A 26879-nucleotide genomic window follows, 5' to 3' on the forward strand; every position below is an offset into this window, starting at 1 on the left:
AAACAAAATCTAAACAACATAATAAAAAGTCAAGCGCACCACGGATTCCCAGACAGTCTCCCACACTGGTACTAGCGAGGCCTTAAGCTGTGTAACTTCTGCGTTCTGACGAGAGCAGGCACATTCAGCTTAGAATGGCCATTGACGTTAAATGCTTTAATCCATAGTCCTATTTAATCTATTGTGAAACAAAATCTAAACGACATAATAAAAAGTCAACCGCACCACGGATTCCCAGACAGTCTCCCACACTGGTACTAGCGAGGCCTTAAGCTGTGTAACTTCTGCGATCTAACGAGAGCAGGCACATTCAGCTTAGAATGGCCATTGACATTAAATGCTTTAATCCATAGTCCTTTTTAATCGATTGTGAAACAAAATCTAAACGACATAATAAAAAGTAAACCGCACCACGGATTCCCAGACAGTCTCCCACACTGGTACTAGCGAGGCCTTAAGCTGTGTAACTTCTGCGATCTGACGAGAGCAGGCACATTCAGCTTAGAATGGCCATTGACGTTAAATGCTTTAATCCATAGTCCTATTTAATCTATTGTGAAACAAAATCTAAACGACATAATAAAAAGTCAACCGCATCACGCATTCCCAGACAGTCTCCCACACTGGTACTAGCGAGGCGTTAAGCTATGTAACTTCTGCGATCTAACGAGAGCAGGCACATTCAGCTTAGAATGGCCGTTGACATTAAATGCTTTAATCCATAGTCCTTTTTAATCGATTGTGAAACAAAATCTAAACGACATAATAAGAAGTCAACCGCACCACGGATTCACAGACAGTCACCCACACTGGTACTAGCGAGGCCTTAAGCTGTGTAACTTCTGCGATCTGACGAGAGCAGGCACATTCAGCTTAGAATGGCCATTGACATTAAAAGCCTTAATCCATAGTCCTATTTAATCTATTGTGAAACAAAATCTAAACAACATAATAAAAAGTCAACCGCACCACGGATTCCCAGACAGTCTCCCACACTCGTACTAGCGAGGCCTTAAGTTGTGTAACTTCTGCGATCTGACGAGAGCAGGCACATTCAGCTTAGAATGGCCATTGACATTAAATGCTTTAATCCATAGTCCTTTTTAATCGATTGTGAAACAAAATCGAAACGACATAATAAAAATTCAACCGCACCACGGATTCCCAGACACTCTCCCACACTGGTACTAGCGAGGCCTTAAGCTGTGTAACTTCTGCGTTCTGACGAGAGCAGGCACATTCAGCTTAGAATGGCCATTGACGTTAAATGCTTTAATCCATAGTCCTATTTAATCTATTGTAAAACAAAATCTAAACGACATGATAAAAAGTCAACCGCACCACGGATTCCCAGACAGTCTCCCACACTGGTACTAGCGAGGCCTTAGGCTGTGTAACTTCTGCGATCTGACGAGAGCAGGGACATTCAGCTTAGAATGGCCATTGACATTAAGTGCTTTAATCCATAGTCCTATTTAATCTATTGTGAAACAAAATATAAACGACATAATAAAAAGTCAACCGCATCACGGATTCTCAGACAGTCTCCCACACTGGTACTAGCGAGGCGTTAAGCTATGTAACTTCTGCGATCTAACGAGAGCAGGCACATTCAGCTTAGAATGGCCATTGACATTAAATGCTTTAATCCATAGTCCTTTTTAATCTATTGTGAAACAAAATCTAAACAACATAATAAAAAGTCAAGCGCACCACGGATTCCCAGACAGTCTCCCACACTGGTACTAGCGAGGCCTTAAGCTGTGTAACTTCTGCGTTCTGACGAGAGCGGGCACATTCAGCTTAGAATGGCCATTGACGTTAAATGCTTTAATCCATAGTCCTATTTAATCTATTGTGAAACAAAATCTAAACGACATAATAAAAAGTTAACCGCACCACGGATTCCAGACAGTCTCCCACACTGGTACTAGCGAGGCCTTAAGCTGTGTAACTTCTGCAATCTGACGAGAGCAGGCACATTCAGCTTAGAATGGCCATTGACATTAAATGCTTTAATCCATAGTCCTTTTTAATCGATTGTGAAACAAAATCTAAACGACATAATAAAAAGTCAACCGCACCACGGATTCCCAGACAGTCTCCCACACTGGTACTAGTGAGGCCTTAAGCTGTGTAACTTCTGCGATCTGACGAGAGCAGGGACATTCAGCTTAGAATGGCAATTGACATTAAATGATTTAATCCATAGTCCTTTTTAATCGATTGTGAAACAAAATCGAAACAACATAATAAAAAGTCAACCGCACCACGGAATCCCAGACAGTCTCCCACACTGGTACTAGCGAGGCCTTAGGCTGTGTAACTTCTGCGATCTGACGAGAGCAGGGGCATTCAGCTTAGAATGGCCATTGACATTAAATGCTTTAATCCATAGTCCTTTTTAATCGATTGTGAAACAAAATCTAAACGACATAATAAAAAGTCAACCGCACCACGGATTCCCAGACAGTCTCCCACACTGGTACTAGCGAGGCCTTAAGCTGTGTAACTTCTGCGATCTGACGAGAGCAGGCACATTCAGCTTAGAATGGCCATTGACGGTAAATGCTTTAATCCATAGTCCTATTTAATCTATTGTGAAACAAAATCTAAACGACAATAAAAAGTCAACCGCACCACGGATTCCCAGACAGTCTCCCACACTGGTACTAGCGAGGCGTTAAGCTATGTAATTTCTGCGATCTAACGAGAGCAGGCACATTCAGTTTAGAATGGCCATTGACATTAAATGCTTTAATCCATAGTCCTTTTTAATCGATTGTGAAACAAAATCTAAACGACATAATAAGAAGTCAACCGCACCACGGATTCACAGACAGTCTCCCACACTGGTACTAGCGAGGCCTTAAGCTGTGTAACTTCTGCGATCTGACGAGAGCAGGCACACTCAGCTTAGAATGGCCATTGACATTAAACGCCTTAATCCATAGTCCTATTTAATCTATTGTGAAACAAAATCTAAACAACATAATAAAAAGTCAACCGCACCACGGATTCCCAGACAGTCTCCCACACTGGTACTAGCGAGGCCTTAAGCTGTGTAACTTCTGCAATTTGACAAGAGCAGGCTCATTCAGCTTAGAATGGCCATTGACATTAAATGCTTTAATCCATAGTCCTATTTCATCTATTGTGAAACAAAATCTAACGAACATAATAAAAAGTCAACCGCACCACGGATTCCCAGACAGTCTCCCACACTGGTACTAGTGAGGCCTTAAGCCGTGTAACTTCTGCGATCTGACGAGAGCAGGCACATTCAGCTTAGAATGGCCATTGACATTAAATGCTTTAATCCATAGTCCTATTTAATCTATTGTGAAACAAAATCTAAACGACATAATAAAAAGTCAACCGCATCACGGATTCCCAGACAGTCTCCCACACTGGTACTAGCGAGGCGTTAAGCTATGTAACTTCTGCGATCTAACGAGAGCAGGCACATTCAGCTTAGAATGGCCATTGACATTAAATGCTTTAATCCATAGTCCTTTTTAATCGATTGTGAAACAAAATCTAAATGACATAATAAGAAGTCAACCGCACCACGGATTCACAGACAGTCACCCACACTGGTACTAGCGAGGCCTTAAGCTGTGTAACTTCTGCGATCTGACGAGAGCAGGCACATTCAGCTTAGAATGGCCATTGACATTAAATGCTTTAATCCATAGTCCTTTTTAATCGATTGTGAAACAAAATCTAAACGACATAATAAAAAGTCAACCGCACCACGGATTCCCAGACAGTCTCCCACACTGGTACTAGCGAGGCCTTAAGCTGTGTAACTTCTGCGATCTGACGAGAGCAGGGACATTCAGCTTAGAATGGCCATTGACATTAAAAGCCTTAATCCATAGTCCTATTTAATCTATTGTGAAACAAAATCTAAACAACATAATAAAAAGTCAAGCGCACCACGGATTCCCAGACAGTCTCCCACACTGGTACTAGCGAGGCCTTAAGCTGTGTAACTTCTGCGTTCTGACGAGAGCAGGCACATTCAGCTTAGAATGGCCATTGACGTTATATGCTTTAATCCATAGTCCTATTTAATCTATTGTGAAACAAAATCTAAACGACATAATAAAAAGTCAACCGCACCACGGATTCCCAGACAGTCTCCCACACTGGTACTAGCGAGGCCTTAAGCTGTGTAACTTCTGCGATCTGACGAGAGCAGGCACATTCAGCTTAGAATGGCCATTGACGGTAAATGCTTTAATCCATAGTCCTATTTAATCTATTGTGAAACAAAATCTAAACGACATAATAAAAAGTCGACCGCACCACAGATTCCCAAACAGTCTCCCACACTGGTACTAGCGAGGCGTTAAGCTATGTAACTTCTGCGATCTAACGAGAGAAGGCACATTCAGCTTAGAATGGCCATTGACATTAAATGCTTTAATCCATAGTCCTTTTTAATCTATTGTGAAACAAAATCTAAACGACATAATAAAAATGCAACCGCACAACGGATTCCCAGACAGTCTGCCACACTGGTACTAGCGAGGCCTTAAGCTGTGTAACTTCTGCGATCTGACGAGAGCAGGCACATTCAGCTTAGAATGGCCATTGACATTAAATGCTTTAATCCATAGTCCTTTTTAATCGATTGTGAAACAAAATCTAAACGACATAATAAAAAGTCAACCGCACCACGGATTCCCAGACAGTCTCCCACACTGGTACTAGCGAGGCGTTAAGCTGTGTAACTTCTGCGATCTAACGAGAGCAGGCACATCCAGCTTTGAATGGCCATTGACATCAAATGCTTTAATCCATAGTCCTTTTTAATCGATTGTGAAACAAAATCTAAACAACATAATAAAAAGTCAACCGCACCACGGATTCCCAGACAGTCTCCCACACTGGTACTAGCGAGGCCTTAAGCTGTGTAACTTCTGCGATCTGACGAGAGCAGGCACATTCAGCTTAGAATGGCCATTGACATTAAAAGCCTTAATCCATAGTCCTATTTAATCTATTGTGAAACAAAATCTAAACAACATAATAAAAAGTCAACCGCACCACGGATTCACAGACAGTCTCCCACACTGGTACTAGCGAGGCCTTAAGCTGTGTAACTTCTGCGATCTGACGAGAGCAGGGACATTCAGCTTAGAATGGCCATTGACATTAAATGCTTTAATCCATAGTCCTTTTTAATCGATTGTGAAACAAAATCTAAACGACATAATAAAAATTCAACCGCACCACGGATTCCCAGACAGTCTCCCACACTGGTACTAGCGAGGCCTTAAGCTGTGTAACTTCTGCGATCTGACGAGAGCAGGCACATTCAGCTTAGAATGGCCATTGACGGTAAATGCTTTAATCCATAGTCCTATTTAATCTATTGTGAAACAAAATCTAAACGACATAATAAAAAGTCAACCGCACCACGGATTCCCAGACAGTCTCCCACACTGGTACTAGCGAGGCGTTAAGCTATGTAATTTCTGCGATCTAACGAGAGCAGGCACATTCAGCTTAGAATGGCCATTGACATTAAATGCTTTAATCCATAGTCCTTTTTAATCGATTGTGAAACAAAATCTAAACGACATAATAAGAAGTCAACCGCACCACGGATTCACAGACAGTCTCCCACACTGGTACTAGCGAGGCCTTAAGCTGTGTAACTTCTGCGATCTGACGAGAGCAGGCACACTCAGCTTAGAATGGCCATTGACATTAAACGCCTTAATCCATAGTCCTATTTAATCTATTGTGAAACAAAATCTAAACAACATAATAAAAAGTCAACCGCACCACGGATTCCCAGACCGTCTCCCACACTGGTACTAGCGAGGCCTTAAGCTGTGTAACTTCTGCAATTTGACAAGAGCAGGCTCATTCAGCTTAGAATGGCCATTGACATTAAATGCTTTAATCCATAGTCCTATTTAATCTATTGTGAAACAAAATCTAACGAACATAATAAAAAGTCAACCGCACCACGGATTCCCAGACAGTCTCCCACACTGGTACTAGTGAGGCCTTAAGCCGTGTAACTTCTGCGATCTGACGAGAGCAGGCACATTCAGCTTAGAATGGCCATTGACGTTAAATGCTTTAATCCATAGTCCTATTTAATCTATTGTGAAACAAAATCTAAACGACATAATAAAAAGTCAACCGCATCACGGATTCCCAGACAGTCTCCCACACTGGTACTAGCAAGGCGTTAAGCTATGTAACTTCTGCGATCTAACGAGAGCAGGCACATTCAGCTTAGAATGGCCATTGACATTAAATGCTTTAATCCATAGTCCTTTTTAATCGATTGTGAAACAAAATCTAAATGACATAATAAGAAGTCAACCGCACCACGGATTCACAGACAGTCACCCACACTGGTACTAGCGAGGCCTTAAGCTGTGTAACTTCTGCGATCTGACGAGAGCAGGCACATTCAGCTTAGAATGGCCATTGACATTAAATGCTTTAATCCATAGTCCTTTTTAATCGATTGTGAAACAAAATCTAAACGACATAATAAAAAGTCAACCGCACCACGGATTCCCAGACAGTCTCCCACACTGGTACTAGCGAGGCCTTAAGCTGTGTAACTTCTGCGATCTGACGAGAGCAGGGACATTCAGCTTAGAATGGCCATTGACATTAAAAGCCTTAATCCATAGTCCTATTTAATCTATTGTGAAACAAAATCTAAACAACATAATAAAAAGTCAAGCGCACCACGGATTCCCAGACAGTCTCCCACACTAGTACTAGCGAGGCCTTAAGCTGTGTAACTTCTGCGTTCTGACGAGAGCAGGCACATTCAGCTTAGAATGGCCATTGACGTTATATGCTTTAATCCATAGTCCTATTTAATCTATTGTGAAACAAAATCTAAACGACATAATAAAAATTCAACCGCACCACGGATTCCCAGACAGTCTCCCACACTGGTACTAGCGAGGCCTTAAGCTGTGTAACTTCTGCGATCTGACGAGAGCAGGCACATTCAGCTTAGAATGGCCATTGACGGTAAATGCTTTAATCCATAGTCCTATTTAATCTATTGTGAAACAAAATCTAAACGACATAATAAAAAGTCAACCGCACCACAGATTCCCAAACAGTCTCCCACACTGGTACTAGCGAGGCGTTAAGCTATGTAACTTCTGCGATCTAACGAGAGAAGGCACATTCAGCTTAGAATGGCCATTGACATTAAATGCTTTAATCCATAGTCCTTTTTAATCGATTGTGAAACAAAATCTAAACGACATAATAAAAAGTCAACCGCACCCCGGATTCCCAGACAGTCTCCCACACTGGTACTAGCGAGGCCTTAAGCTGTGTAACTTCTGCGATCTGACGAGAGCAGGCACATTCAGCTTAGAATGGCCATTGACATTAAATGCTTTAATCCATAGTCCTTTTTAATCGATTGTGAAACAAAATCTAAACGACATAATAAAAAGTCAACCGCACCACGGATTCCCAGACAGTCTCCCACACTGGTACTAGCGAGGCCTTAAGCTGTATAACATCTGCGATCTGACGAGAGCAGGGACATTCAGCTTAGAATGGCCATTGACATTAAATGCTTTAATCCATAGTCCTTTTTAATCTATTGTGAAACAAAATCTAAACGACATAATAAAAATTCAACCGCACAACGGATTCCCAGACAGTCTGCCACACTGGTACTAGCGAGGCCTTAAGCTGTGTAACTTCTGCGATCTGACGAGAGCAGGCACATTCAGCTTAGAATGGCCATTGACATTAAATGCTTTAATCCATAGTCCTTTTTAATCGATTGTGAAACAAAATCTAAACGACATAATAAAAAGTCAACCGCACCACGGATTCCCAGACAGTCTCCCACACTGGTACTAGCGAGGCGTTAAGCTGTGTAACTTCTGCGATCTAATGAGAGCAGGCACATTCAGCTTAGAATGGCCATTGACATTAAATGCTTTAATCCATAGTCCTTTTTAATCGATTGTGAAACAAAATCTAAACGACATAATAAAAAGTCAACCGCACCACGGATTCCCAGACAGTCTCCCACACTGGTACTAGCGAGGCTTTAAGCTGTGTAACTTCTGCGATCTGACGAGAGCAGGCACATTCAGCTTAGAATGGCCATTGACATCAAATGCTTTAATCCATAGTCCTTTTTAATCGATTGTGAAACAAAATCTAAACAACATAATAAAAAGTCAACCGCACCACGGATTCCCAGACAGTCTCCCACACTGGTACTAGCGAGGCCTTAAGCTGTGTAACTTCTGCGATCTGACGAGAGCAGGCACATTCAGCTTAGAATGGCCATTGACATTAAAAGCCTTAATCCATAGTCCTATTTAATCTATTGTGAAACAAAATCTAAACAACATAATAAAAAGTCAACCGCACCACGGATTCACAGACAGTCTCCCACACTGGTACTAGCGAGGCCTTAAACTGTGTAACTTCTGCGATCTGACGAGAGCAGGGACATTCAGCTTAGAATGGCCATTGACATTAAATGCTTTAATCCATAGTCCTTTTTAATCGATTGTGAAACAAAATCTAAACGACATAATAAAAATTCAACCGCACCACGGATTCCCAGACAGTCTCCCACACTGGTACTAGCGAGGCCTTAAGCTGTGTAACTTCTGCGATCTGACGAGAGCAGGCACATTCAGCTTAGAATGGCCATTGACGGTAAATGCTTTAATCCATAGTCCTATTTAATCTATTGTGAAACAAAATCTAAACGACATAATAAAAAGTCAACCGCACCACGGATTCCCAGACAGTCTCCCACACTGGTACTAGCGAGGCGTTAAGCTATGTAATTTCTGCGATCTAACGAGAGCAGGCACATTCAGCTTAGAATGGCCATTGACATTAAATGCTTTAATCCATAGTCCTTTTTAATCGATTGTGAAACAAAATCTAAACGACATAATAAGAAGTCAACCGCACCACGGATTCACAGACAGTCTCCCACACTGGTACTAGCGAGGCCTTAAGCTGTGTAACTTCTGCGATCTGATGAGAGCAGGCACACTCAGCTTAGAATGGCCATTGACATTAAACGCCTTAATCCATAGTCCTATTTAATCTATTGTGAAACAAAATCTAAACAACATAATAAAAAGTCAGCCGCACCACGGATTCCCAGACAGTCTCCCACACTGGTACTAGCGAGGCCTTAAGCTATGTAACTTCTGCAATTTGACAAGAGCAGGCTCATTCAGCTTAGAATGGCCATTGACATTAAATGCTTTAATCCATAGTCCTATTTAATCTATTGTGAAACAAAATCTAACGAACATAATAAAAAGTCAACCGCACCACGGATTCCCAGACAGTCTCCCACACTGGTACTAGTGAGGCCTTAAGCCGTGTAACTTCTGCGATCTGACGAGAGCAGGCACATTCAGCTTAGAATGGCCATTGACATTAAATGCTTTAATCCATAGTCCTATTTAATCTATTGTGAAACAAAATCTAAACGACATAATAAAAAGTCAACCGCATCACGGATTCCCAGACAGTCTCCCACACTGGTACTAGCGAGGCGTTAAGCTATGTAACTTCTGCGATCTAACGAGAGCAGGCACATTCAGCTTAGAATGGCCATTGACATTAAATGCTTTAATCCATAGTCCTTTTTAATCGATTGTGAAACAAAATCTAAATGACATAATAAGAAGTCAACCGCACCACGGATTCACAGACAGTCACCCACACTGGTACTAGCGAGGCCTTAAGCTGTGTAACTTCTGCGATCTGACGAGAGCAGGCACATTCAGCTTAGAATGGCCATTGACATTAAATGCTTTAATCCATAGTCCTTTTTAATCGATTGTGAAACAAAATCTAAACGACATAATAAAAAGTCAACCGCACCACGGATTCCCAGACAGTCTCCCACACTGGTACTAGCGAGGCCTTAAGCTGTGTAACTTCTGCGATCTGACGAGAGCAGGGACATTCAGCTTAGAATGGCCATTGACATTAAAAGCCTTAATCCATAGTCCTATTTAATCTATTGTGAAACAAAATCTAAACAACATAATAAAAAGTCAAGCGCACCACGGATTCCCAGACAGTCTCCCACACTGGTACTAGCGAGGCCTTAAGCTGTGTAACTTCTGCGTTCTGACGAGAGCAGGCACATTCAGCTTAGAATGGCCATTGACGTTATATGCTTTAATCCATAGTCCTATTTAATCTATTGTGAAACAAAATCTAAACGACATAATAAAAATTCAACCGCACCACGGATTCCCAGACAGTCTCCCACACTGGTACTAGCGAGGCCTTAAGCTGTGTAACTTCTGCGATCTGACGAGAGCAGGCACATTCAGCTTAGAATGGCCATTGACGGTAAATGCTTTAATCCATAGTCCTATTTAATCTATTGTGAAACAAAATCTAAACGACATAATAAAAAGTCAACCGCACCACAGATTCCCAAACAGTCTCCCACACTGGTACTAGCGAGGCGTTAAGCTATGTAACTTCTGCGATCTAACGAGAGAAGGCACATTCAGCTTAGAATGGCCATTGACATTAAATGCTTTAATTCATAGTCCTTTTTAATCGATTGTGAAACAAAATCTAAACGACATAATAAAAAGTCAACCGCACCCCGGATTCCCAGACAGTCTCCCACACTGGTACTAGCGAGGCCTTAAGCTGTGTAACTTCTGCGATCTGACGAGAGCAGGCACATTCAGCTTAGAATGGCCATTGACATTAAATGCTTTAATCCATAGTCCTTTTTAATCGATTGTGAAACAAAATCTAAACGACATAATAAAAAGTCAACCACACCACGGATTCCCAGACAGTCTCCCACACTGGTACTAGCGAGGCCTTAAGCTGTATAACATCTGCGATCTGACGAGAGCAGGGACATTCAGCTTAGAATGGCCATTGACATTAAATGCTTTAATCCATAGTCCTTTTTAATCTATTGTGAAACAAAATCTAAACGACATAATAAAAATTCAACCGCACAACGGATTCCCAGACAGTCTGCCACACTGGTACTAGCGAGGCCTTAAGCTGTGTAACTTCTGCGATCTGACGAGAGCAGGCACATTCAGCTTAGAATGGCCATTGACGTTAAATGCTTTAATCCATAGTCCTATTTAATCTATTGTGAAACAAAATCTAAACGACATAATAAAAAGTCAACCGCACCACGGATTCCCAGACAGTCTCCCACACTGGTACAAGCGAGGCCTTAAGCTGTGTAACTTCTGCGATCTGACGAGAGCAGGGACATTCAGCTTAGAATGGCCATTGACATTAAATGCTTTAATCCATAGTCCTTTTTAATCGATTGTGAAACAAAATCTAAACGACATAATAAAAATTAGACCGCACCACGGATTCCCAGACAGTCTCCCACACTGGTACTAGCGAGGCCTTAAGCTGTGTAACTTCTGCGATCTGACGAGAGCAGGCAAATTCAGCTTAGAATGGCCATTGATGTTAAATGCTTTAATCCATAGTCCTATTTAATCTATTGTGAAACAAAATCTAAACGACATAATAAAAAGTCAACCGCACCACGGATTCCCAGACAGTCTCCCACACTGGTACTAGCGAGGCGTTAAGCTGTGTAACTTCTGCGATCTAACGAGAGCAGGCACATCCAGCTTAGAATGGGCATTGACATTAAATGCTTTAATCCATAGTCCTTTTTAATCGATTGTGAAACAAAATCTAAACGACATAATAAAAAATCAACCGCACCACGGATTCCCAGACAGTCTCCCACACTGTTACTAGCGAGGCCTTAAGCTGTGTAACTTCTGCGATCTGACGAGAGCAGGCACATTCAGCTTAGAATGTCCATTGACATTAAAAGTCTTAATCCATAGTCCTATTTAATCTATTGTGAAACAAAATCTAAACAACATAGTAAAAAGTCAACCGCACCACGGATTCCCAGACAGTCTCCCACACTGATACTAGCGAGGCCTTAAGCTGTGTAACTTCTGCGATCTGACGAGAGCAGGCACATTCAGCTTAGAATGGCCATTGACATTAAATGCTTTAATTTATAGTCCTTTTTAATCGATTGTGAAACAAAATCTAAACGACATAATAAAAAGTCAACTGCACCACGGATTCCCAGACAGTCTCCCACACTGGTACTAGCGAGGCCTTAAGCTGTGTAACTTCTGCGATCTGACGAGAGCAGGGACATTCATCTTAGAATGGCCATTGACATTAAATGCTTTAATCCATAGTCCTTTTTAATCGATTGTGAAACAAAATCTAAACGACATAATAAAAATTCAACCGCACCACGGATTCCCAGACAGTCTCCCACACTGGTACTAGCGAGGCCTTAAGCTGTGTAACTTCTGCGATCTGACGAGAGCAGGCACATTCAGCTTAGAATGGCCATTGACTTTAAATGCTTTAATCCATAGTCCTATTTAATCTATTGTGAAACAAAATCTAAACAACATAATAAAAAGTCAACCGCACCACGGATTCCCAGACAGTCTCCCACACTGGTACTAGCGAGGCATTAAGCTGCGTAACTTCTGCGATCTAACGAGAGCAGGCACATTCAGCTTAGAATGGCCATTGACATTAAATGTTTTAATCCATAGTCCTTTTTAATCGATTGTGAAACAAAATCTAAACAACATAATAAAAAGTCAACTGCACCACGGATTCCCAGACAGTCTCCCACACTGGTACTAGCGAGGCCTTAAGCTGTGTAACTTCTGCGATCTGACGAGAGCAGGCACATTCAGCTTAGAATGGCCATTGACATTAAAAGCCTTAATCCATAGTCCTATTTAATCTATTGTGAAACAAAATCTAAACAACATAATAAAAAGTCAACCGCACCACGGATTCCCAGACAGTCTCCCACACTGGTACTAGCGAGGCCTTAAGCTGTGTAACTTCTGCGATCTGACGAGAGCAGGCACATTCAGCTTAGAATGGCCACTGACATTAAATGCTTTAATCCAAAGTCCTTTTTAATCGATTGTGAAACAAAATCTAAACGACATAATAAAAAGTCAACCGCACCACGGATTCCCAGACAGTCTCCCACACTGGTACTAGCGAGGCCTTAAGCTGTGTAACTTCTGCGATCTGACGAGAGCAGGGACATTCAGCTTAGAATGGCCATTGACGTGAAATGCTTTAATCCATAGTCCTATTTAATCTATTGTGAAACAAAATCTAAACGACATAATAAAAAGTCAACCGCACCACGGATTCCCAGACAGTCTCCCACACTGGTACTAGCGAGGCCTTAAGCTGTGTAACTTCTGCGATCTGACGAGAGCAGGGACATTCAGCTTAGAATGGCCATTGACATTAAATGCTTTAATCCATAGTCCTTTTTAATCGATTGTGAAACAAAATCTAAACGACATAATAAAAATTCAACCGCACCACGGATTCCCAGACAGTCTCCCACACTGGTACTAGCGAGGCCTTAAGCTGTGTAACTTCTGCAATCTGACGAAAGCAGGCACATTCAGCTTAGAATGGCCATTGACATTAAATGCTTTAATCCATAGTCCTTTTTAATCGATTGTGAAACAAAATCTAAACGACATAATAAAAAGTCAACCGCACCACGGATTCCCAGACAGTCTCCCACACTGGTACTAGCGAGGCCTTAAGCTGTGTAAACTTCTGCGATCTGGCGAGAGCAGACACATTCAGCTTAGAATGGCCATTGACATTAAATGCTTTAATCCATAGTCCTTTTTAATCGATTGTGAAACAAAATCTAAACGACATAATATAAAGTCAGCCGCACCACGGATTCCCAGACAGTCTCCCACACTGGTACTAGCGAGGCATTAAGCTGTGTAACTTCTGCGATCTGACGAGAGCAGGGACATTCAGCTTAGAATGGCCATTGACATTAAATGCTGTAATCCATAGTCCTTTTTAATCGATTGTGAAACAAAATCTAAACGACATAATAAAAATTCAACCGCACCACGGATTCCCAGACAGTCTCCCACACTGGTACTAGCGAGGCCTTAAGCTGTGTAACTTCTGCGATCTGACGAGAGCAGGCACATTCAGCTTAGAATGGCCATTGACGTTAAATGATTTAATCCATAGTCCTAATTAATCTATTGTGAAACAAAATCTAAACGACATAATAAAAAGTCAACCGCACCACGGATTCCCAGACAGTCTCCCACACTGGTACTAGCAAAGCTTTAAGCTGTGTAACTTCTGCGATCTGACGAGAGCAGGCACATTCAGCTTAGAATGGCCATTGACATTAAAAGCTTTAATCCATAGTCCTTTTTAATCGATTGTGAAACAAAATCTAAACGACATAATAAAAATTCAACCGCACCACGGATTCCCAGACAGTCTCCCACACTGGTACTAGCGAGGCCTTAAGCTGTGTAACTTCTGCGATCTGACGAGAGCAGGCACATTCAGCTTAGAATGGCCATTGACATTAAATGCTTTAATCCATAGTCCTTTTTAATCGATTGTGAAACAAAATCTAAACGACATAATAAAAAGTCAACCGCACCACGGATTCCCAGACAGTCTCCCACACTGGTACTAGCGAGGCCTTAAGCTGTGTAACTTCTGCGATCTGACGAGAGCAGGGACATTCAGCTTAGAATGGCCATTGACATTAAATGCTTTAATCCATAGTCCTATTTAATCTATTGTGAAACAAAATCTAAACAACATAATAAAAAGTCAACCGCACCACGGATTCCCAGACAGTCTCCCACACTGGTACTAGCGAGGCCTTAAGCTTTGTAACTTCTGCGATCTGACGAGAGCAGGGACATTCAGCTTAGAATGGCCATTGACATTAAATGCTTTAATCCATAGTCCTTTTTAATCGATTGTAAAACAAAATCTAAACGACATAATAAAAATTCAACCGCACCACGGATTCCCAGACAGTCTCCCACACTGGTACTAGCGAGGCCTTAAGCTGTGTAACTTCTGCGATCTGACGAGAGCAGGGAAATTCATCTTAGAATGGCCATTGACATTAAATGCTTTAATCCATAGTCCTTTTTAATCGATTGTGAAACAAAATCTAAACTACATAATAAAAATTCAACCGCACCACGGATTCCCAGACAGTCTCCCACACTGGTACTAGCGAGGCCTTAAGCTGTGTAACTTCTGCGATCTGACGAGAGCAGGCACATTCAGCTTAGAATGGCCATTGACGTTAAATGCTTTAATCCATAGTCCTATTTAATCTATTGTGAAACAAAATCTAAACGACATAATAAAAAGTCAACCGCACCACGGATTCCCAGACAGTCTCCCACACTGGTACTAGCGAGGCGTTAAGCTGCGTAACTTCTGCGATGTAACGAGAGCAGGCACATTCAGCTTAGAATGGCCATTGACTTTAAATGCTTTAATCCATAGTCCTTTTTAATCGATTGTGAAACAAAATCTAAACGACATAATAAAAAGTCAACCGCACCACGGATTCCCAGACAGTCTCCCACACTGGTACTAGCGAGGCCTTAAGCTGTGTAACTTCTGCGATCTGACGAGAGCAGGCACATTCAGCTTAGAATGGCCATTGACATCAAAAGCCTTAATCCATAGTCCTATTTAATCTATTGTGAAACAAAATCTAAACAACATAATAAAAAGTCAACCGCACCACGGATTCCCAGACAGTCTCCCACACTGGTACTAGCGAGGCCTTAAGCTGTGTAACTTCTGCGATCTGACGAGGGCAGGCACATTCAGCTTAGAATGGCCATTGACATTAAATGCTTTAATCCATAGTCCTTTTTAATCGATTGTGAAACAAAATCTAAACGACATAATAAAAAGTCAACCGCACCACGGATTCCCAGACAGTCTCCCACACTGGTACTAGCGAGGCGTTAAGCTGTGTAACTTCTGCGATCTAACGAGAGCAGGCACATCCAGCTTAGAATGGCCATTGACATTAAATACTTTAATCCATAGTCCTTTTTAATCGATTGTGAAACAAAATCTAAACGACATAATAAAAAGTCAACCGCACCACGGATTCCCAGACAGTCTCCCACACTGGTACTAGCGAGGCGTTAAGCTGTGTAACTTCTGCGATCTAACGAGAGCAGGCACATCCAGCTTAGAATGGCCATTGACATTAAATGTTTTAATCCATAGTCCTTTTTAATCGATTGTGAAACAAAATCTAAACGACATAATAAAAAGTCAACCGCACCACGGATTCCCAGACAGTCTCCCACACTGGTACTAGCGAGGCCTTAAGCTGTGTAACTTCTGCGATCTGACGAGAGCAGGCACATCCAGCTTAGAATGGCCAGTGACATTAAATGCTTTAATCCATAGTCCTTTTTAATCGATTGTGAAACAAAATCTAAACGATATAATAAAAAGTCAACCGCACCACGGATTCCCAGACAGACTCCCACACTGGTACTAGCGAGGCCTTAAGCTGTGTAACTTCTGCGATCTGACGAGAGCAGGGACATTCAGCTTAGAATGGCCATTGACATTAAATGCTGTAATCCATAGTCCTTTTTAATCGATTGTGAAACAAAATCTAAACGACATAATAAAAATTCAACCGCACCACGGATTCCCAGACAGTCTACCACACTGGTACTAGCGAGGCCTTAAGCTGTGTAACTTCTGCGTTCTGACGAGAGCAGGCACATTCAGCTTAGAATGGCCATTGACGTTAAATGCTTTAATCCATAGTCCTATTTAATCTATTGTGAAACAAAATCTAAACGCCATAATAAAAAGTCAACCGCACCACGGATTCCCAGACAGTCTCCCACACTGGTACTAGCGAGGCCTTAAGCTGTGTAACTTCTGCGATCTGACGAAAGCAGGCACATTCAGCTTAGAATGGCCATTGACATTAAATGCTTTAATCCATAGTCATTTTTAATCGATTGTGAAACAAAATCTAAACGACATAATAAAAATTCAACCGCACCACGGATTCCCAGACAGTCTCCCACACTGGTACTAGCGAGGCCTTAAGCTGTGTAACTTCTGCAATCTGACGAGTGCAGGCACATTCAGCTTAGAATGGCCATTGACATTGAATGCTTTAATCCATAGTCCTTTTTAATCGATTGTGAAACAAAATCTAAACGACATAATAAAAAGTCAACCGCACCACGGATTCCCAGACAGTCTCCCACACTGGTACTAGCGAGGCCTTAAGCTGTGTAACTTCTGCGATCTGACGAGAGCAGGCACATTCAGCTTAGAATGGCCATTGACATTAAATGCTTTAATCCATAGTCCTATTTAATCTATTGTGAAACAAAATCTAAACGACATAATAAAAAGTCAACCGCACCACGGATTCCCAGACAGTCTCCCACACTGGTACTAGCGAGGCCTTAAGCTGTGTAACTTCTGCGATCTGACGAGAGCAGGGACATTCAGTTTAGAATGGCCATTGACATTAAATGCTTTCATCCATAGTCCTTTTTAATCGATTGTGAAACAAAATCTAAACGACATAATAAAAAGGCAACCGCACCACGGATTCCCAGACAGTCTCCCACACTGGTACTAGCGAGGATTTAAGCTGTGTAACTTCTGCGATCTAACGAGAGCAGGCACATTCAGCTTAGAATGAGCATTGACTTTAAATGTTTTAATCCATAGTCCTTTTTAATCGATTGTGAAACAAAATCTAAACTACATAATAAAAAGTCAACCGCACCACGGATTCCCAGACAGTCTCCCTCACTGGTACTAGCGAGGCCTTAAGCTGTGTAACTTCTGCGATCTGACGAGAGCAGGCACATTCAGCTTAGAATGGCCATTGACATTAAAAGCCTTAATCCATAGTCCTATTTAATCTATTGTGAAACAAAATCTAAACAACATAATAAAAAGTCAACCGCACCACGGATTCCCAGACAGTCTCCCACACTGGTACTAGCGAGGACTTAAGCTATGTAACTTCTGCGTTCTGACGAGAGCAGGCACATTCAGCTTAGAATGGCCATTGACATTAAATGCTTTAATCCATAGTCCTTTTTAATCGATTGTGAAACAAAATCTAAACGACATAATAAAAAGTCAACCGCACCACGGATTCCTAGACAGTGTCCCACACTGATACTAGCGAGGCCTTAAGCTGTGTAACTTCTGCGATCTGACGAGAGCAGGCACATTCAGCTTAGAATGGCCATTGACATTAAATGCTTTAATCCATAGTCCTTTTTAATCGATTGTGAAACAAAATCTAAACGACATAATAAAAATTCAACCGCACCACGGATTCCGAGACAGTCTCCCACACTGGTACTAGCGAGGCCTTAAGCTGTGTAACTTCTGCGATCTGACGAGAGCAGGCACATTCAGCTTAGAATGGCCATTGACATTAAATGCTTTAATCCATAGTCCTTTTTAATCGATTGTGAAGCAAAATCTAAACGACATAATAAAAAGTCAACCGCACCACGGATTCCCAGACAGTCTCCCACACTGGTACTAGCGAGGCCTTAAGCTGTGTAACTTCTGCGATCTGACGAGAGCAGGGACATTCAGCTTAGAATGGCCATTGACATTAAATGCTTTAATCCATAGTCCTTTTTAATCGATTGTGAAACAAAATCTAAACGACATAATAAAAATTCAACCGCACCACGGATTCCCAGACAGTCTCCCACACTGGTACTAGCGAGGCGTTAAGCTGTGTAACTTCTGCGATCTGACGAGAGCAGGCACATTCAGCTTAGAATGGCCATTGACATTAAAAGCCTTAATCCATAGTCCTATTTAATCTATTGTGAAACAAAATCTAAACAACATAATAAAAAGTCAACTGCACCACGGATTCCCAGACAGTCTCCCACACTGGTACTAGCGAGGCGTTAAGCTGTGTAACTTCTGCGATCTAACGAGGGCAGGCACATTCCGCTTAGAATAGCCATTGACATTAAAAGCCTTAATCCATAGTCCTATTTAATCTATTGTGAAACAAAATCTAAACAACATAATAAAAAGTCAACCGCACCACGCATTCCCAGACAGTCTCCCACACTGGTACCAGCGAGGCCTTAAGCTGTGTAACTTCTGCGATCTGAAGAGAGCAGGGACATTCAGCTTAGAATGGCCATTGACATTAAATGCTTTAATCCATATTCCTTTTTAATCGATTGTGAAACAAAATCTAAACGACATAATAAAAACTCAACCGCACCACAGATTCCCAGACAGTCTCCCACACTAGTACTAGCGAGGCCTTAAGCTGTGTAACTTCTGCGTTCGGACGAGAGCAGGCACATTCAGCTTAGAATGGCCATTGACGTTAAATGCTTTAATCCATAGTCCTATTTAATCTATTGTGAAACAAAATCTAAACGACATAATAAAAAGTCAACCGCACCACGGATTCCCAGACAGTCTCCCACACTGGTACTAGCGAGGCGTTAAGCTGTGTAACTTCTGCGATCTAACGAGAGCAGGCACATTCAGCTTAGAATGGCCATTGACTTTAAATGCTTTAATCCATAGTCCTTTTTAATCGATTGTGAAACAAAATATAAACGACATAATAAATAGTCAACCGCACCACGGATTCCCAGACAGTCTCCCACACTGGTACTAGTGAGGCCTTAAGCTGTGTAACTTCTGCGATCTGACGAGAGCAGTCACATTCAGCTTAGAATGGCCATTGACTTTAAAAGCCTTAATCCATAGTCCTATTTAATCTATTGTGAAACAAAATCTAAACAACATAATAAAAAGTCAACCGCACCACGGATTCCAAGACAGTCTCCCACACTGGTACTAGCGAGGACTTAAGCTATGTAACTTCTGCGTTCTGACGAGAGCAGGCACATTCAGCTTAGAATAGCCATTGACGTTAAATGCTTTAATCCATAGTCCTTTTTAATCGATTGTGAAACAAAATCTAAACGACATAATAAAAAGTCAACCGCACCACGGATTCCCAGACAGTCTCCCACACTGGTACTAGCGAGGCCTTAAGCTGTGTAACTTCTGCAATCTGACGAGAGCAGGCACATTCAGCTTAGAATGGCCATTGACATTAAATGCTTTAATCCATAGTCCTTTTTAATCGATTGTGAAACAAAATCTAAACGACGTAATAAAAAGTCAACAGCACCACGGATTCCCAGACAGTCTCCCACACTGGTACTAGCGAGGCCTTAAGCTGGGTAACTTCTGCGATCTGACGAGAGCAGGCACATTCAGCTTAGAATGGCCATTGACGTTAAGTGATTTAATCCATAGTCCTATTTAATCTATTGTGAAACAAAATCTAAACGACATAATAAAAAGTCAACCGCACCACGGATTCCCAGACAGTCTCCCACACTGGTACTAGGGAGGCGTTAAGCTGTGTAACTTCTGCGATCTAACGAGAGCAGGCACATTCAGCTTAGAATGGCCATTGACATTAAAAGCCTTAATCCATAGTCCTATTTAATCTATTGTGAAACAAAATCTAAACAACATAATAAAAAGTCAACCGCACCATGGATTCCCAGACAGTCTCCCACACTGGTACTAGCGAGGCCTTAAGCTGTGTAACTTCTGCGATCTGACGAGAGCAGGGACATTCAGTTTAGAATGGCCATTGACATTAAATGCTTTAATCCATAGTCCTTTTTAATCGATTGTGAAACAAAATCAAAACGACATAATAAAAATGCAACCGCACCACGGATTCCCAGACAGTCTCCCACACTGGTACTAGCGAGGCCTTAAGCTGTGTAACTTCTGCGATCTGACGAGAGCAGGCACATTCAGCTTAGAATGGCTATTGACGTTAAATGCTTTAATCCATAGTCCTATTTAATCTATTGTGAAACATAATCTAAACGACATAATAAAAAGTCAATCGCACCAAGGATTCCCAGACAGTCTCCCACACTGGTACTAGCGAGGCCTTAAGCTGTATATCTTCTGCGATCTGACGAGAGCAGGCACATTCAGCTTAGAATGGCCATTGACATTAAAATCCTTAATCCATAGTCCTATTTAATCTATTGTGAAACAAAATCTAAACAACATAATAAAAATTCAACCGCACCACGGATTCCCAGACAGTCTCCCACACTGGTACTAGCGAGGCCTTAAGCTGTGTAACTTCTGCGATCTGACGAGAGCAGGGACATTCCGTTTAGAATGGCCATTGACATTAAATGCTTTAATCCATAGTCCTTTTTAATCGATTGTGAAACAAAATCTAAACGACATAATAAAAATTCAACCGCACCACGGATTCCCAGACAGTCTCCCACACTGGTACTAGCGAGGCCTTAAGCTGTGTAACTTCTGCGTTCTGACGAGAGCAGGCACATTCAGCTTAGAATGGATATTGACGTTAAATGATTTAATCCATAGTCCTATTTAATCTATTGTGAAACATAATCTAAACGACATAATAAAAAGTCAACCGCACCACGGATTCCCAGACAGTCTCCCACACTGGTACTAGCGAGGCCTTAAGCTGTGTAACTTCTGCGATCTGACGAGAGCAGGGACATTCAGCTTAGAATGGCCATTGACATTAAATGCTTTAATCCATAGTCCTTTTTAATCGATTGTGAAACAAAATCTAAACGACATAATAAAAATTCAACCGCACCACGGATTCCCAGACAGTCTCCCACACTGGTACTAGCGAGGCCTTAAGCTGTGTAACTTCTGCGATCTGACGAGAGCAGGCACATTCAGCTTAGAATGGCCATTGACATTAAATGGTTTAATCCATAGTCCTATTTAATCTATTGTGAAACAAAATCTAAACGAAATAATAAAAAGTCAACCGCACCACGGATTCCCAGACAGTCTCCCACACTGGTACTAGCAAGGCGTTAAGCTGTTTAACTTCTGCGATCTAACGAGAGCATGCACATTCAGCTTACAATGGCCATTGACATTAAATGCTTTAATCCATAGTCCTTTTTAATCGATTGTGAAACAAAATCTAAACGACATAATAAAAAGTCAACCGCACCACGGATTCCCAGACAGTCTCCCACACTGGTACTAGCGAGGCCTTAAGCTGTGTAACTTCTGCGATCTGACGAGAGCAGGCACATTCAGCTTAGAATGGCCATTGACATTAAATGCTTTAATCCATAGTCCTTTTTAATCGATTGTGAAACAAAATCTAAACGACATAATAAAAAGTCAACAGCACCACGGATTCCCAGACAGTCTCCCACACTGGTACTAGCGAGGCCTTAAGCTGGGTAACTTCTGCGATCTGATGAGAGCAGGCACATTCAGCTTAGAATGGCCATTGGCGTTAAATGATTTAATCCATAGTCCTATTTAATCTATTGTGAAACAAAATCTAAACGACATAATAAAAATTCAACCGCACCACGGATTCCCAGACAGTCTCCCACACTGGTACTAGCGAGGCCTTAAGCTGTGTAACTTCTGCGTTCTGACGAGAGCAGGCACATTCAGCTTAGAATGGATATTGACTTTAAATGATTTAATCCATAGTCCTATTTAATCTATTGTGAAACAAAATCTAAACAACATAATAAAAAGTCAACCGCACCATGCATTCCCAGACAGTCTCCCACACTGGTACCAGCGAGGCCTTAAGCTGTGTAACTTCTGCGATCTGACGAGAGCAGGGACATTCAGCTTAGAATGGCCATTGACGTTAAAGGCTTTAATCCATAGTCCTTTTTAATCGATTGTGAAACAAAATCGAAACGACATAATAAAAAGTCAACCGCACCACGGATTCCCAGACAGTCTCCCACACTGGTACTAGCGAGGCCTTAAGCTGTGTAACTTCTGCGTTCTGACGAGAGCAGGCACATTCAGCTTAGAATGGCCCTTGACGGTAAATGCTTTAATCCATAGTCCTATTTAATCTATTGTGAAACAAAATCTAAATGACATAATAAAAAGTCAACCGCACCATGGATTCCCAGACAGTCTCCCACACTGGTACTAGCGAGGCCTTAAGCTGTGTAACTTCTGCGATCTGACGAGAGCAGGCACATTCAGCTTAGAATGGCCATTGACATTAAATGCTTTAATCCATAGTCCTTTTTAATCGATTGTGAAACAAAATCTAAACGACATAATAAAAAGTCAACCGCACCACGGATTCACAGACAGTCTCCCACACTGGTACTAGCGAGGCCTTAGGCTGTGTAACTTCTGCGATCTGACGAGAGCAGGCACGTTCAGCTTAGAATGGCCATTGACATTAAAAGCCTTAATCCATAGTCCTATTTAATCTATTGTGAAACAAAATCTAAACAACATAATAAAAAGTCAACCACACCACGGATTCCCAGACAGTCTCCCACACTGGTACTAGCGAGGCCTTAAGCTGTGTAACTTCTGCGATATGACGAGAGCAGACACATTCAGCTTAGAATGGCCATTGACATTAAATGCTTTAATCCATAGTCCTTTTTAATCGATTGTGAAACAAAATCTAAACGACATAATAAAATGTCAACCGCACCACGGATTCCCAGACAGTCTCCCACACTGGTACTAGCGAGGCCTTAAGCTGTGTAACTTCTGCGATCTGACGAGAGCAGGGACATTCAGCTTAGAATGGCCATTGACATTAAATACTTTAATCCATAGTCCTTTTTAATCGATTGTGAAAGAAAATCTAAACGATATAATAAAAATTCAATCGCACCACGGATTCCCAGACAGTCTCCCACACTGGTACTAGCGAGGCCTTAAGCTGTGTAACTTCTGCGATCTGACGAGAGCAGGCACATTCAGCTTAGAATGACCATTGACATTAAATGCTTTAATCCATAGTCCTATTTAATCTATTGTGAAACAAAATCTAAACGACATAATAAAAAGTCAACCGCACCACGGATTCCCAGACAGTCTCCCACACTGGTACTAGCGAGGCGTTAAGCTGTGTAACTTCTGCGATCTAACGAGAGCAGGCATATTCAGCTTAGAATGGCCATTGACATTAAATGCTTTAATCCATAGTCCTTTTTAATCGATTGTGAAACAAAATCTAAGCGACATAATAAAAAGTCAACCGCACCACAAACTCCCAGACAGTCTCCCACACTGGTACTAGCAAGGCCTTAAGCTTTGTAACTTCTGCTATCTGACGAGAGCAGGCACATTCAGCTTAGAATGGCCATTGACATTAAAAGCCTTAATCCATAGTCCTATTTAATCTATTGTGAAACAAAATCTAAACAACATAATAAAAATTCAACCACACTACGGATTCCCAGACAGTCTCCCACACTGGTACTAGCGAGGCCTTAAGCTGTGTAACTTCTGCGATCTGACGAGAGCAGGCACATTCAGCTTAGAATGGCAATTGACGTTAAATGCTTTAATCCATAGTCCTATTTAATCTATTGTGAAACAAAATCTAAACGACTTAATAAAAAGTCAACCGCACCACGGATTCACAGACAGTCTCCCACACTGGTACTAGCGAGGCGTTAAGCTGTGTAACTTCTGCGATCTAACGAGAGCAGGCACATTCAGCTTAGAATGGCCATTGACATTAAATGCTTTAATCCATAGTACTTTTTAATCGATTGTGAAACAAAATCTAAACGACATAATAAAAAGTCAACCGCACCACGGATTCACAGACAGTCTCCCACACTAGTACTAGCGAGGCCTTAAGCTGTGTAACTTCTGCGATCTGACGAGAGCAGGCACGTTCAGCTTAGAATGGCCATTGACATTAAAAGCCTTAATCCATAGTCCTATTTAATCTATTGTGAAACAAAATCTAAACAACATAATAAAAAGTCAACCACACCACGGATTCCCAGACAGTCTCCCACACTGGTACTAGCGAGGCCTTAAGCTGTGTAACTTCTGCGATCTGACGAGAGCAGACACATTCAGCTTAGAATGGCCATTGACATTAAATGCTTTAATCCATAGTCCTTTTTAATCGATTGTGAAACAAAATCTAAACGACATAATAAAAAGTCAACCGCACCACGGATTCCCAGACAGTCTCCCACACTAGTACTAGCGAGGCGTTAAGCTGTGTAACTTCTGCGATCTAACGAGAGCAGGCACATTCAGCTTAGAATGGCCATTGACATTAAATGCTTTAATCCATAGTCCTTTTTAATCGATTGTGAAACAAAATCTAAACGACATAATAAAAAGTCAACCGCACCACGGATTCACAGACTGTCTCCCACACTGGTACTAGCGAGGCCTTAAGCTGTGTAACTTCTGCGATCTGACGAGAGCAGGCACATTCAGCTTAGAATGGCCATTGACATTAAAAGCCTTAATCCATAGTCCTATTTAATCTATTGTGAAACAAAATCTAAACAACTTAATAAATAGTCAACTGCACCACGGATTCCCAGACAGTCTCCCACACTGGTACTAACGAGGCCTTAAGCTGTGTAACTTCTGCGATCTGACGAGAGCAGGGACATCCAGCTTAGAATGGCCATTGACATTAAATGCTTTAATCCATAGTCCTTTTTAATCGATTGTGAAACATAATCTAAACGACATAATAAAAATTCAACCGCACCACGGATTCCCAGACAGTCTCCCACACTGGTACTAGTGAGGCCTTAAGCTGTGTAACTTCTGCGTTCTGACGAGAGCAGGCACATACAGCTTAGAATGGCCATTTACGTTAAATGCTTTAATCCATAGTCCTATTTAATCTATTGTGAAACAAAATCTAAACGACATAATAAAAAGTCAACCGCACCACGGATTCCCAGACAGTCTCCCACACTGGTACTAGCGAGGCCTTAAGCTGTGTAACTTCTGCGATCTGACGAGAGCAGGCACATTCAGCTTAGAATGGCCATTGACATTAAATGCTTTAATCCATAGTCCTTTTTAATCGATTGTGAAACAAAATCTAAACGACATAATAAAAAGTCAACAGCACCACGGATTCCCAGACAGTCTCCCACACTGGTACTAGTGAGGCCTTAAGCTGTGTAACTTCTGCGATCTGACGAGAGCAGGCACATTCAGCTTAGAATGGCCATTGACATTAAATGCTTTAATCCATAGTCCTTTTTAATCGATTGTGAAACAAAATCTAAACGACATAATAAAAAGTCAACCGCACCACGGATTCCCAGACAGTCTCCCACACTGGTACTAGCGAGGCCTTAAGCTGTGTAACTTCTGCGATCTGACGAGAGCAGGGACATTCAGCTTAGAATGGCCATTGACATTAAATGCTTTAATCAATAGTCCTATTTAATCTATTGTGAAACAAAATCTAAACGACATAATAAAAAGTCAACCGCACCACGGATTCCCAGACAGTCTCCCACACTGGTACTAGCGAGGCGTTAAGCTGTGTAACTTCTGCGATCTGAACGAGAGAAGGCACATTCAGCTTAGAATGGCCATTGACATTAAAAGCTTTAATCCATAGTCCTTTTTAATCGATTGTGAAACAAAATCTAAACAACATAATAAAAAGTCAACCGCACCACGAATTCCCAGACAGTCTCCCACACTGGTACTAGCGAGGCCTTAAGCTGTGTAACTTCTGCGATCTGACGAGAGCAGGCACATTCAGCTTAGAATGGCCATTGACATTAAATGCTTTAATCCATAGTCCTTTTTAATCGATTGTGAAACAAAATCTAAACGACATAATAAAAATTCAACCGCAACACGGATTCCCAGACAGTCTCCCACACTGGTACTAGCGAGGCCTTAAGCTGTGTAACTTCTGCGATCTGACGAGAGCAGGCACATTCAGCTTAGAATGGCCATTGACGTTAAATGCTTTAATCGATAGTCCTATTTAATCTATTGTGAAACAAAATCTAAACGACATAATAAAAATTCAACCGCACCACGGATTCCCAGACAGTCTCCCACACTGGTACTAGCGAGGCATTAAGCTGTGTAAC

The 26879-nt window shown here is 41.7% G+C and overlaps 116 pseudogenes; all 116 read right to left on the bottom strand.

Annotated features, from left to right (window-relative positions):
* Positions 1–27: 27 nt before the first annotated feature.
* On the bottom strand, positions 28–146 carry LOC142700047 (5S ribosomal RNA; annotated as a pseudogene).
* Positions 147–213: 67 nt separating this feature from the next.
* LOC142700198 (5S ribosomal RNA) lies at positions 214–332 on the bottom strand (annotated as a pseudogene).
* A 67-nt stretch (positions 333–399) lies between these two features.
* Positions 400–518, bottom strand: LOC142700055 (5S ribosomal RNA; annotated as a pseudogene).
* Positions 519–771: 253 nt separating this feature from the next.
* Positions 772–890, bottom strand: LOC142700043 (5S ribosomal RNA; annotated as a pseudogene).
* Positions 891–957: 67 nt separating this feature from the next.
* Positions 958–1076, bottom strand: LOC142700135 (5S ribosomal RNA; annotated as a pseudogene).
* Positions 1077–1143: 67 nt separating this feature from the next.
* LOC142700157 (5S ribosomal RNA) lies at positions 1144–1262 on the bottom strand (annotated as a pseudogene).
* A 67-nt stretch (positions 1263–1329) lies between these two features.
* Positions 1330–1448, bottom strand: LOC142700096 (5S ribosomal RNA; annotated as a pseudogene).
* Positions 1449–1701: 253 nt separating this feature from the next.
* LOC142700132 (5S ribosomal RNA) lies at positions 1702–1820 on the bottom strand (annotated as a pseudogene).
* Positions 1821–2072: 252 nt separating this feature from the next.
* LOC142700199 (5S ribosomal RNA) lies at positions 2073–2191 on the bottom strand (annotated as a pseudogene).
* Positions 2192–2258: 67 nt separating this feature from the next.
* LOC142700156 (5S ribosomal RNA) lies at positions 2259–2377 on the bottom strand (annotated as a pseudogene).
* Positions 2378–2444: 67 nt separating this feature from the next.
* Positions 2445–2563, bottom strand: LOC142700141 (5S ribosomal RNA; annotated as a pseudogene).
* A 251-nt stretch (positions 2564–2814) lies between these two features.
* On the bottom strand, positions 2815–2933 carry LOC142700112 (5S ribosomal RNA; annotated as a pseudogene).
* Positions 2934–3186: 253 nt separating this feature from the next.
* On the bottom strand, positions 3187–3305 carry LOC142700221 (5S ribosomal RNA; annotated as a pseudogene).
* A 253-nt stretch (positions 3306–3558) lies between these two features.
* LOC142700045 (5S ribosomal RNA) lies at positions 3559–3677 on the bottom strand (annotated as a pseudogene).
* Positions 3678–3744: 67 nt separating this feature from the next.
* On the bottom strand, positions 3745–3863 carry LOC142700202 (5S ribosomal RNA; annotated as a pseudogene).
* A 67-nt stretch (positions 3864–3930) lies between these two features.
* On the bottom strand, positions 3931–4049 carry LOC142700048 (5S ribosomal RNA; annotated as a pseudogene).
* A 67-nt stretch (positions 4050–4116) lies between these two features.
* On the bottom strand, positions 4117–4235 carry LOC142700153 (5S ribosomal RNA; annotated as a pseudogene).
* Positions 4236–4860: 625 nt separating this feature from the next.
* LOC142700166 (5S ribosomal RNA) lies at positions 4861–4979 on the bottom strand (annotated as a pseudogene).
* Positions 4980–5046: 67 nt separating this feature from the next.
* On the bottom strand, positions 5047–5165 carry LOC142700090 (5S ribosomal RNA; annotated as a pseudogene).
* A 67-nt stretch (positions 5166–5232) lies between these two features.
* Positions 5233–5351, bottom strand: LOC142700061 (5S ribosomal RNA; annotated as a pseudogene).
* A 67-nt stretch (positions 5352–5418) lies between these two features.
* On the bottom strand, positions 5419–5537 carry LOC142700169 (5S ribosomal RNA; annotated as a pseudogene).
* A 67-nt stretch (positions 5538–5604) lies between these two features.
* On the bottom strand, positions 5605–5723 carry LOC142700113 (5S ribosomal RNA; annotated as a pseudogene).
* A 253-nt stretch (positions 5724–5976) lies between these two features.
* LOC142700222 (5S ribosomal RNA) lies at positions 5977–6095 on the bottom strand (annotated as a pseudogene).
* A 253-nt stretch (positions 6096–6348) lies between these two features.
* On the bottom strand, positions 6349–6467 carry LOC142700041 (5S ribosomal RNA; annotated as a pseudogene).
* Positions 6468–6534: 67 nt separating this feature from the next.
* Positions 6535–6653, bottom strand: LOC142700203 (5S ribosomal RNA; annotated as a pseudogene).
* A 67-nt stretch (positions 6654–6720) lies between these two features.
* On the bottom strand, positions 6721–6839 carry LOC142700219 (5S ribosomal RNA; annotated as a pseudogene).
* Positions 6840–6906: 67 nt separating this feature from the next.
* LOC142700063 (5S ribosomal RNA) lies at positions 6907–7025 on the bottom strand (annotated as a pseudogene).
* Positions 7026–7278: 253 nt separating this feature from the next.
* LOC142700194 (5S ribosomal RNA) lies at positions 7279–7397 on the bottom strand (annotated as a pseudogene).
* Positions 7398–7464: 67 nt separating this feature from the next.
* LOC142700091 (5S ribosomal RNA) lies at positions 7465–7583 on the bottom strand (annotated as a pseudogene).
* A 253-nt stretch (positions 7584–7836) lies between these two features.
* LOC142700123 (5S ribosomal RNA) lies at positions 7837–7955 on the bottom strand (annotated as a pseudogene).
* Positions 7956–8022: 67 nt separating this feature from the next.
* On the bottom strand, positions 8023–8141 carry LOC142700097 (5S ribosomal RNA; annotated as a pseudogene).
* Positions 8142–8208: 67 nt separating this feature from the next.
* Positions 8209–8327, bottom strand: LOC142700178 (5S ribosomal RNA; annotated as a pseudogene).
* A 67-nt stretch (positions 8328–8394) lies between these two features.
* On the bottom strand, positions 8395–8513 carry LOC142700125 (5S ribosomal RNA; annotated as a pseudogene).
* Positions 8514–8580: 67 nt separating this feature from the next.
* On the bottom strand, positions 8581–8699 carry LOC142700064 (5S ribosomal RNA; annotated as a pseudogene).
* A 67-nt stretch (positions 8700–8766) lies between these two features.
* LOC142700168 (5S ribosomal RNA) lies at positions 8767–8885 on the bottom strand (annotated as a pseudogene).
* Positions 8886–8952: 67 nt separating this feature from the next.
* LOC142700086 (5S ribosomal RNA) lies at positions 8953–9071 on the bottom strand (annotated as a pseudogene).
* Positions 9072–9324: 253 nt separating this feature from the next.
* On the bottom strand, positions 9325–9443 carry LOC142700223 (5S ribosomal RNA; annotated as a pseudogene).
* A 253-nt stretch (positions 9444–9696) lies between these two features.
* On the bottom strand, positions 9697–9815 carry LOC142700042 (5S ribosomal RNA; annotated as a pseudogene).
* Positions 9816–9882: 67 nt separating this feature from the next.
* LOC142700204 (5S ribosomal RNA) lies at positions 9883–10001 on the bottom strand (annotated as a pseudogene).
* Positions 10002–10068: 67 nt separating this feature from the next.
* Positions 10069–10187, bottom strand: LOC142700049 (5S ribosomal RNA; annotated as a pseudogene).
* A 67-nt stretch (positions 10188–10254) lies between these two features.
* On the bottom strand, positions 10255–10373 carry LOC142700065 (5S ribosomal RNA; annotated as a pseudogene).
* Positions 10374–10626: 253 nt separating this feature from the next.
* Positions 10627–10745, bottom strand: LOC142700197 (5S ribosomal RNA; annotated as a pseudogene).
* A 67-nt stretch (positions 10746–10812) lies between these two features.
* LOC142700136 (5S ribosomal RNA) lies at positions 10813–10931 on the bottom strand (annotated as a pseudogene).
* Positions 10932–11184: 253 nt separating this feature from the next.
* LOC142700074 (5S ribosomal RNA) lies at positions 11185–11303 on the bottom strand (annotated as a pseudogene).
* Positions 11304–11928: 625 nt separating this feature from the next.
* LOC142700058 (5S ribosomal RNA) lies at positions 11929–12047 on the bottom strand (annotated as a pseudogene).
* A 67-nt stretch (positions 12048–12114) lies between these two features.
* On the bottom strand, positions 12115–12233 carry LOC142700101 (5S ribosomal RNA; annotated as a pseudogene).
* Positions 12234–12300: 67 nt separating this feature from the next.
* On the bottom strand, positions 12301–12419 carry LOC142700066 (5S ribosomal RNA; annotated as a pseudogene).
* Positions 12420–12486: 67 nt separating this feature from the next.
* LOC142700098 (5S ribosomal RNA) lies at positions 12487–12605 on the bottom strand (annotated as a pseudogene).
* Positions 12606–12672: 67 nt separating this feature from the next.
* Positions 12673–12791, bottom strand: LOC142700191 (5S ribosomal RNA; annotated as a pseudogene).
* Positions 12792–12858: 67 nt separating this feature from the next.
* Positions 12859–12977, bottom strand: LOC142700214 (5S ribosomal RNA; annotated as a pseudogene).
* A 67-nt stretch (positions 12978–13044) lies between these two features.
* LOC142700205 (5S ribosomal RNA) lies at positions 13045–13163 on the bottom strand (annotated as a pseudogene).
* Positions 13164–13230: 67 nt separating this feature from the next.
* LOC142700207 (5S ribosomal RNA) lies at positions 13231–13349 on the bottom strand (annotated as a pseudogene).
* A 67-nt stretch (positions 13350–13416) lies between these two features.
* Positions 13417–13535, bottom strand: LOC142700171 (5S ribosomal RNA; annotated as a pseudogene).
* Positions 13536–13789: 254 nt separating this feature from the next.
* On the bottom strand, positions 13790–13908 carry LOC142700180 (5S ribosomal RNA; annotated as a pseudogene).
* Positions 13909–13975: 67 nt separating this feature from the next.
* LOC142700067 (5S ribosomal RNA) lies at positions 13976–14094 on the bottom strand (annotated as a pseudogene).
* Positions 14095–14161: 67 nt separating this feature from the next.
* Positions 14162–14280, bottom strand: LOC142700163 (5S ribosomal RNA; annotated as a pseudogene).
* Positions 14281–14347: 67 nt separating this feature from the next.
* LOC142700069 (5S ribosomal RNA) lies at positions 14348–14466 on the bottom strand (annotated as a pseudogene).
* A 67-nt stretch (positions 14467–14533) lies between these two features.
* On the bottom strand, positions 14534–14652 carry LOC142700209 (5S ribosomal RNA; annotated as a pseudogene).
* A 67-nt stretch (positions 14653–14719) lies between these two features.
* Positions 14720–14838, bottom strand: LOC142700111 (5S ribosomal RNA; annotated as a pseudogene).
* A 67-nt stretch (positions 14839–14905) lies between these two features.
* On the bottom strand, positions 14906–15024 carry LOC142700185 (5S ribosomal RNA; annotated as a pseudogene).
* A 67-nt stretch (positions 15025–15091) lies between these two features.
* LOC142700070 (5S ribosomal RNA) lies at positions 15092–15210 on the bottom strand (annotated as a pseudogene).
* Positions 15211–15463: 253 nt separating this feature from the next.
* On the bottom strand, positions 15464–15582 carry LOC142700187 (5S ribosomal RNA; annotated as a pseudogene).
* A 67-nt stretch (positions 15583–15649) lies between these two features.
* On the bottom strand, positions 15650–15768 carry LOC142700079 (5S ribosomal RNA; annotated as a pseudogene).
* A 67-nt stretch (positions 15769–15835) lies between these two features.
* LOC142700148 (5S ribosomal RNA) lies at positions 15836–15954 on the bottom strand (annotated as a pseudogene).
* A 67-nt stretch (positions 15955–16021) lies between these two features.
* LOC142700149 (5S ribosomal RNA) lies at positions 16022–16140 on the bottom strand (annotated as a pseudogene).
* A 67-nt stretch (positions 16141–16207) lies between these two features.
* LOC142700103 (5S ribosomal RNA) lies at positions 16208–16326 on the bottom strand (annotated as a pseudogene).
* A 67-nt stretch (positions 16327–16393) lies between these two features.
* On the bottom strand, positions 16394–16512 carry LOC142700072 (5S ribosomal RNA; annotated as a pseudogene).
* Positions 16513–16579: 67 nt separating this feature from the next.
* Positions 16580–16698, bottom strand: LOC142700107 (5S ribosomal RNA; annotated as a pseudogene).
* Positions 16699–16765: 67 nt separating this feature from the next.
* On the bottom strand, positions 16766–16884 carry LOC142700050 (5S ribosomal RNA; annotated as a pseudogene).
* A 67-nt stretch (positions 16885–16951) lies between these two features.
* LOC142700175 (5S ribosomal RNA) lies at positions 16952–17070 on the bottom strand (annotated as a pseudogene).
* Positions 17071–17137: 67 nt separating this feature from the next.
* On the bottom strand, positions 17138–17256 carry LOC142700188 (5S ribosomal RNA; annotated as a pseudogene).
* Positions 17257–17323: 67 nt separating this feature from the next.
* LOC142700089 (5S ribosomal RNA) lies at positions 17324–17442 on the bottom strand (annotated as a pseudogene).
* Positions 17443–17695: 253 nt separating this feature from the next.
* Positions 17696–17814, bottom strand: LOC142700052 (5S ribosomal RNA; annotated as a pseudogene).
* A 67-nt stretch (positions 17815–17881) lies between these two features.
* Positions 17882–18000, bottom strand: LOC142700105 (5S ribosomal RNA; annotated as a pseudogene).
* Positions 18001–18067: 67 nt separating this feature from the next.
* On the bottom strand, positions 18068–18186 carry LOC142700158 (5S ribosomal RNA; annotated as a pseudogene).
* A 67-nt stretch (positions 18187–18253) lies between these two features.
* Positions 18254–18372, bottom strand: LOC142700134 (5S ribosomal RNA; annotated as a pseudogene).
* Positions 18373–18439: 67 nt separating this feature from the next.
* On the bottom strand, positions 18440–18558 carry LOC142700210 (5S ribosomal RNA; annotated as a pseudogene).
* A 67-nt stretch (positions 18559–18625) lies between these two features.
* Positions 18626–18744, bottom strand: LOC142700170 (5S ribosomal RNA; annotated as a pseudogene).
* Positions 18745–18997: 253 nt separating this feature from the next.
* On the bottom strand, positions 18998–19116 carry LOC142700130 (5S ribosomal RNA; annotated as a pseudogene).
* Positions 19117–19183: 67 nt separating this feature from the next.
* Positions 19184–19302, bottom strand: LOC142700057 (5S ribosomal RNA; annotated as a pseudogene).
* A 67-nt stretch (positions 19303–19369) lies between these two features.
* Positions 19370–19488, bottom strand: LOC142700147 (5S ribosomal RNA; annotated as a pseudogene).
* Positions 19489–19555: 67 nt separating this feature from the next.
* Positions 19556–19674, bottom strand: LOC142700100 (5S ribosomal RNA; annotated as a pseudogene).
* A 67-nt stretch (positions 19675–19741) lies between these two features.
* Positions 19742–19860, bottom strand: LOC142700173 (5S ribosomal RNA; annotated as a pseudogene).
* Positions 19861–19927: 67 nt separating this feature from the next.
* On the bottom strand, positions 19928–20046 carry LOC142700060 (5S ribosomal RNA; annotated as a pseudogene).
* A 67-nt stretch (positions 20047–20113) lies between these two features.
* Positions 20114–20232, bottom strand: LOC142700208 (5S ribosomal RNA; annotated as a pseudogene).
* A 67-nt stretch (positions 20233–20299) lies between these two features.
* LOC142700186 (5S ribosomal RNA) lies at positions 20300–20418 on the bottom strand (annotated as a pseudogene).
* A 67-nt stretch (positions 20419–20485) lies between these two features.
* On the bottom strand, positions 20486–20604 carry LOC142700162 (5S ribosomal RNA; annotated as a pseudogene).
* A 67-nt stretch (positions 20605–20671) lies between these two features.
* Positions 20672–20790, bottom strand: LOC142700126 (5S ribosomal RNA; annotated as a pseudogene).
* A 67-nt stretch (positions 20791–20857) lies between these two features.
* LOC142700151 (5S ribosomal RNA) lies at positions 20858–20976 on the bottom strand (annotated as a pseudogene).
* A 253-nt stretch (positions 20977–21229) lies between these two features.
* Positions 21230–21348, bottom strand: LOC142700140 (5S ribosomal RNA; annotated as a pseudogene).
* A 67-nt stretch (positions 21349–21415) lies between these two features.
* On the bottom strand, positions 21416–21534 carry LOC142700211 (5S ribosomal RNA; annotated as a pseudogene).
* A 67-nt stretch (positions 21535–21601) lies between these two features.
* On the bottom strand, positions 21602–21720 carry LOC142700071 (5S ribosomal RNA; annotated as a pseudogene).
* Positions 21721–21787: 67 nt separating this feature from the next.
* LOC142700046 (5S ribosomal RNA) lies at positions 21788–21906 on the bottom strand (annotated as a pseudogene).
* A 67-nt stretch (positions 21907–21973) lies between these two features.
* On the bottom strand, positions 21974–22092 carry LOC142700189 (5S ribosomal RNA; annotated as a pseudogene).
* A 67-nt stretch (positions 22093–22159) lies between these two features.
* LOC142700068 (5S ribosomal RNA) lies at positions 22160–22278 on the bottom strand (annotated as a pseudogene).
* A 67-nt stretch (positions 22279–22345) lies between these two features.
* LOC142700142 (5S ribosomal RNA) lies at positions 22346–22464 on the bottom strand (annotated as a pseudogene).
* Positions 22465–22531: 67 nt separating this feature from the next.
* LOC142700164 (5S ribosomal RNA) lies at positions 22532–22650 on the bottom strand (annotated as a pseudogene).
* Positions 22651–22717: 67 nt separating this feature from the next.
* LOC142700193 (5S ribosomal RNA) lies at positions 22718–22836 on the bottom strand (annotated as a pseudogene).
* A 67-nt stretch (positions 22837–22903) lies between these two features.
* On the bottom strand, positions 22904–23022 carry LOC142700085 (5S ribosomal RNA; annotated as a pseudogene).
* Positions 23023–23089: 67 nt separating this feature from the next.
* On the bottom strand, positions 23090–23208 carry LOC142700143 (5S ribosomal RNA; annotated as a pseudogene).
* A 253-nt stretch (positions 23209–23461) lies between these two features.
* Positions 23462–23580, bottom strand: LOC142700216 (5S ribosomal RNA; annotated as a pseudogene).
* A 67-nt stretch (positions 23581–23647) lies between these two features.
* LOC142700093 (5S ribosomal RNA) lies at positions 23648–23766 on the bottom strand (annotated as a pseudogene).
* A 67-nt stretch (positions 23767–23833) lies between these two features.
* LOC142700152 (5S ribosomal RNA) lies at positions 23834–23952 on the bottom strand (annotated as a pseudogene).
* Positions 23953–24205: 253 nt separating this feature from the next.
* LOC142700165 (5S ribosomal RNA) lies at positions 24206–24324 on the bottom strand (annotated as a pseudogene).
* Positions 24325–24391: 67 nt separating this feature from the next.
* On the bottom strand, positions 24392–24510 carry LOC142700177 (5S ribosomal RNA; annotated as a pseudogene).
* Positions 24511–24577: 67 nt separating this feature from the next.
* Positions 24578–24696, bottom strand: LOC142700215 (5S ribosomal RNA; annotated as a pseudogene).
* Positions 24697–24763: 67 nt separating this feature from the next.
* LOC142700110 (5S ribosomal RNA) lies at positions 24764–24882 on the bottom strand (annotated as a pseudogene).
* Positions 24883–24949: 67 nt separating this feature from the next.
* Positions 24950–25068, bottom strand: LOC142700131 (5S ribosomal RNA; annotated as a pseudogene).
* A 67-nt stretch (positions 25069–25135) lies between these two features.
* Positions 25136–25254, bottom strand: LOC142700138 (5S ribosomal RNA; annotated as a pseudogene).
* Positions 25255–25321: 67 nt separating this feature from the next.
* LOC142700192 (5S ribosomal RNA) lies at positions 25322–25440 on the bottom strand (annotated as a pseudogene).
* Positions 25441–25507: 67 nt separating this feature from the next.
* LOC142700155 (5S ribosomal RNA) lies at positions 25508–25626 on the bottom strand (annotated as a pseudogene).
* A 67-nt stretch (positions 25627–25693) lies between these two features.
* Positions 25694–25812, bottom strand: LOC142700190 (5S ribosomal RNA; annotated as a pseudogene).
* A 67-nt stretch (positions 25813–25879) lies between these two features.
* LOC142700159 (5S ribosomal RNA) lies at positions 25880–25998 on the bottom strand (annotated as a pseudogene).
* Positions 25999–26065: 67 nt separating this feature from the next.
* Positions 26066–26184, bottom strand: LOC142700212 (5S ribosomal RNA; annotated as a pseudogene).
* A 254-nt stretch (positions 26185–26438) lies between these two features.
* Positions 26439–26557, bottom strand: LOC142700080 (5S ribosomal RNA; annotated as a pseudogene).
* A 67-nt stretch (positions 26558–26624) lies between these two features.
* Positions 26625–26743, bottom strand: LOC142700167 (5S ribosomal RNA; annotated as a pseudogene).
* Between the last annotated feature and the right edge of the window lie 136 nt (positions 26744–26879).

This window comes from Rhinoderma darwinii, unplaced genomic scaffold (assembly GCF_050947455.1).
Source record: "Rhinoderma darwinii isolate aRhiDar2 unplaced genomic scaffold, aRhiDar2.hap1 Scaffold_1785, whole genome shotgun sequence".
In the NCBI taxonomy this organism is placed as follows: Eukaryota; Metazoa; Chordata; class Amphibia; order Anura; family Rhinodermatidae; genus Rhinoderma; species Rhinoderma darwinii.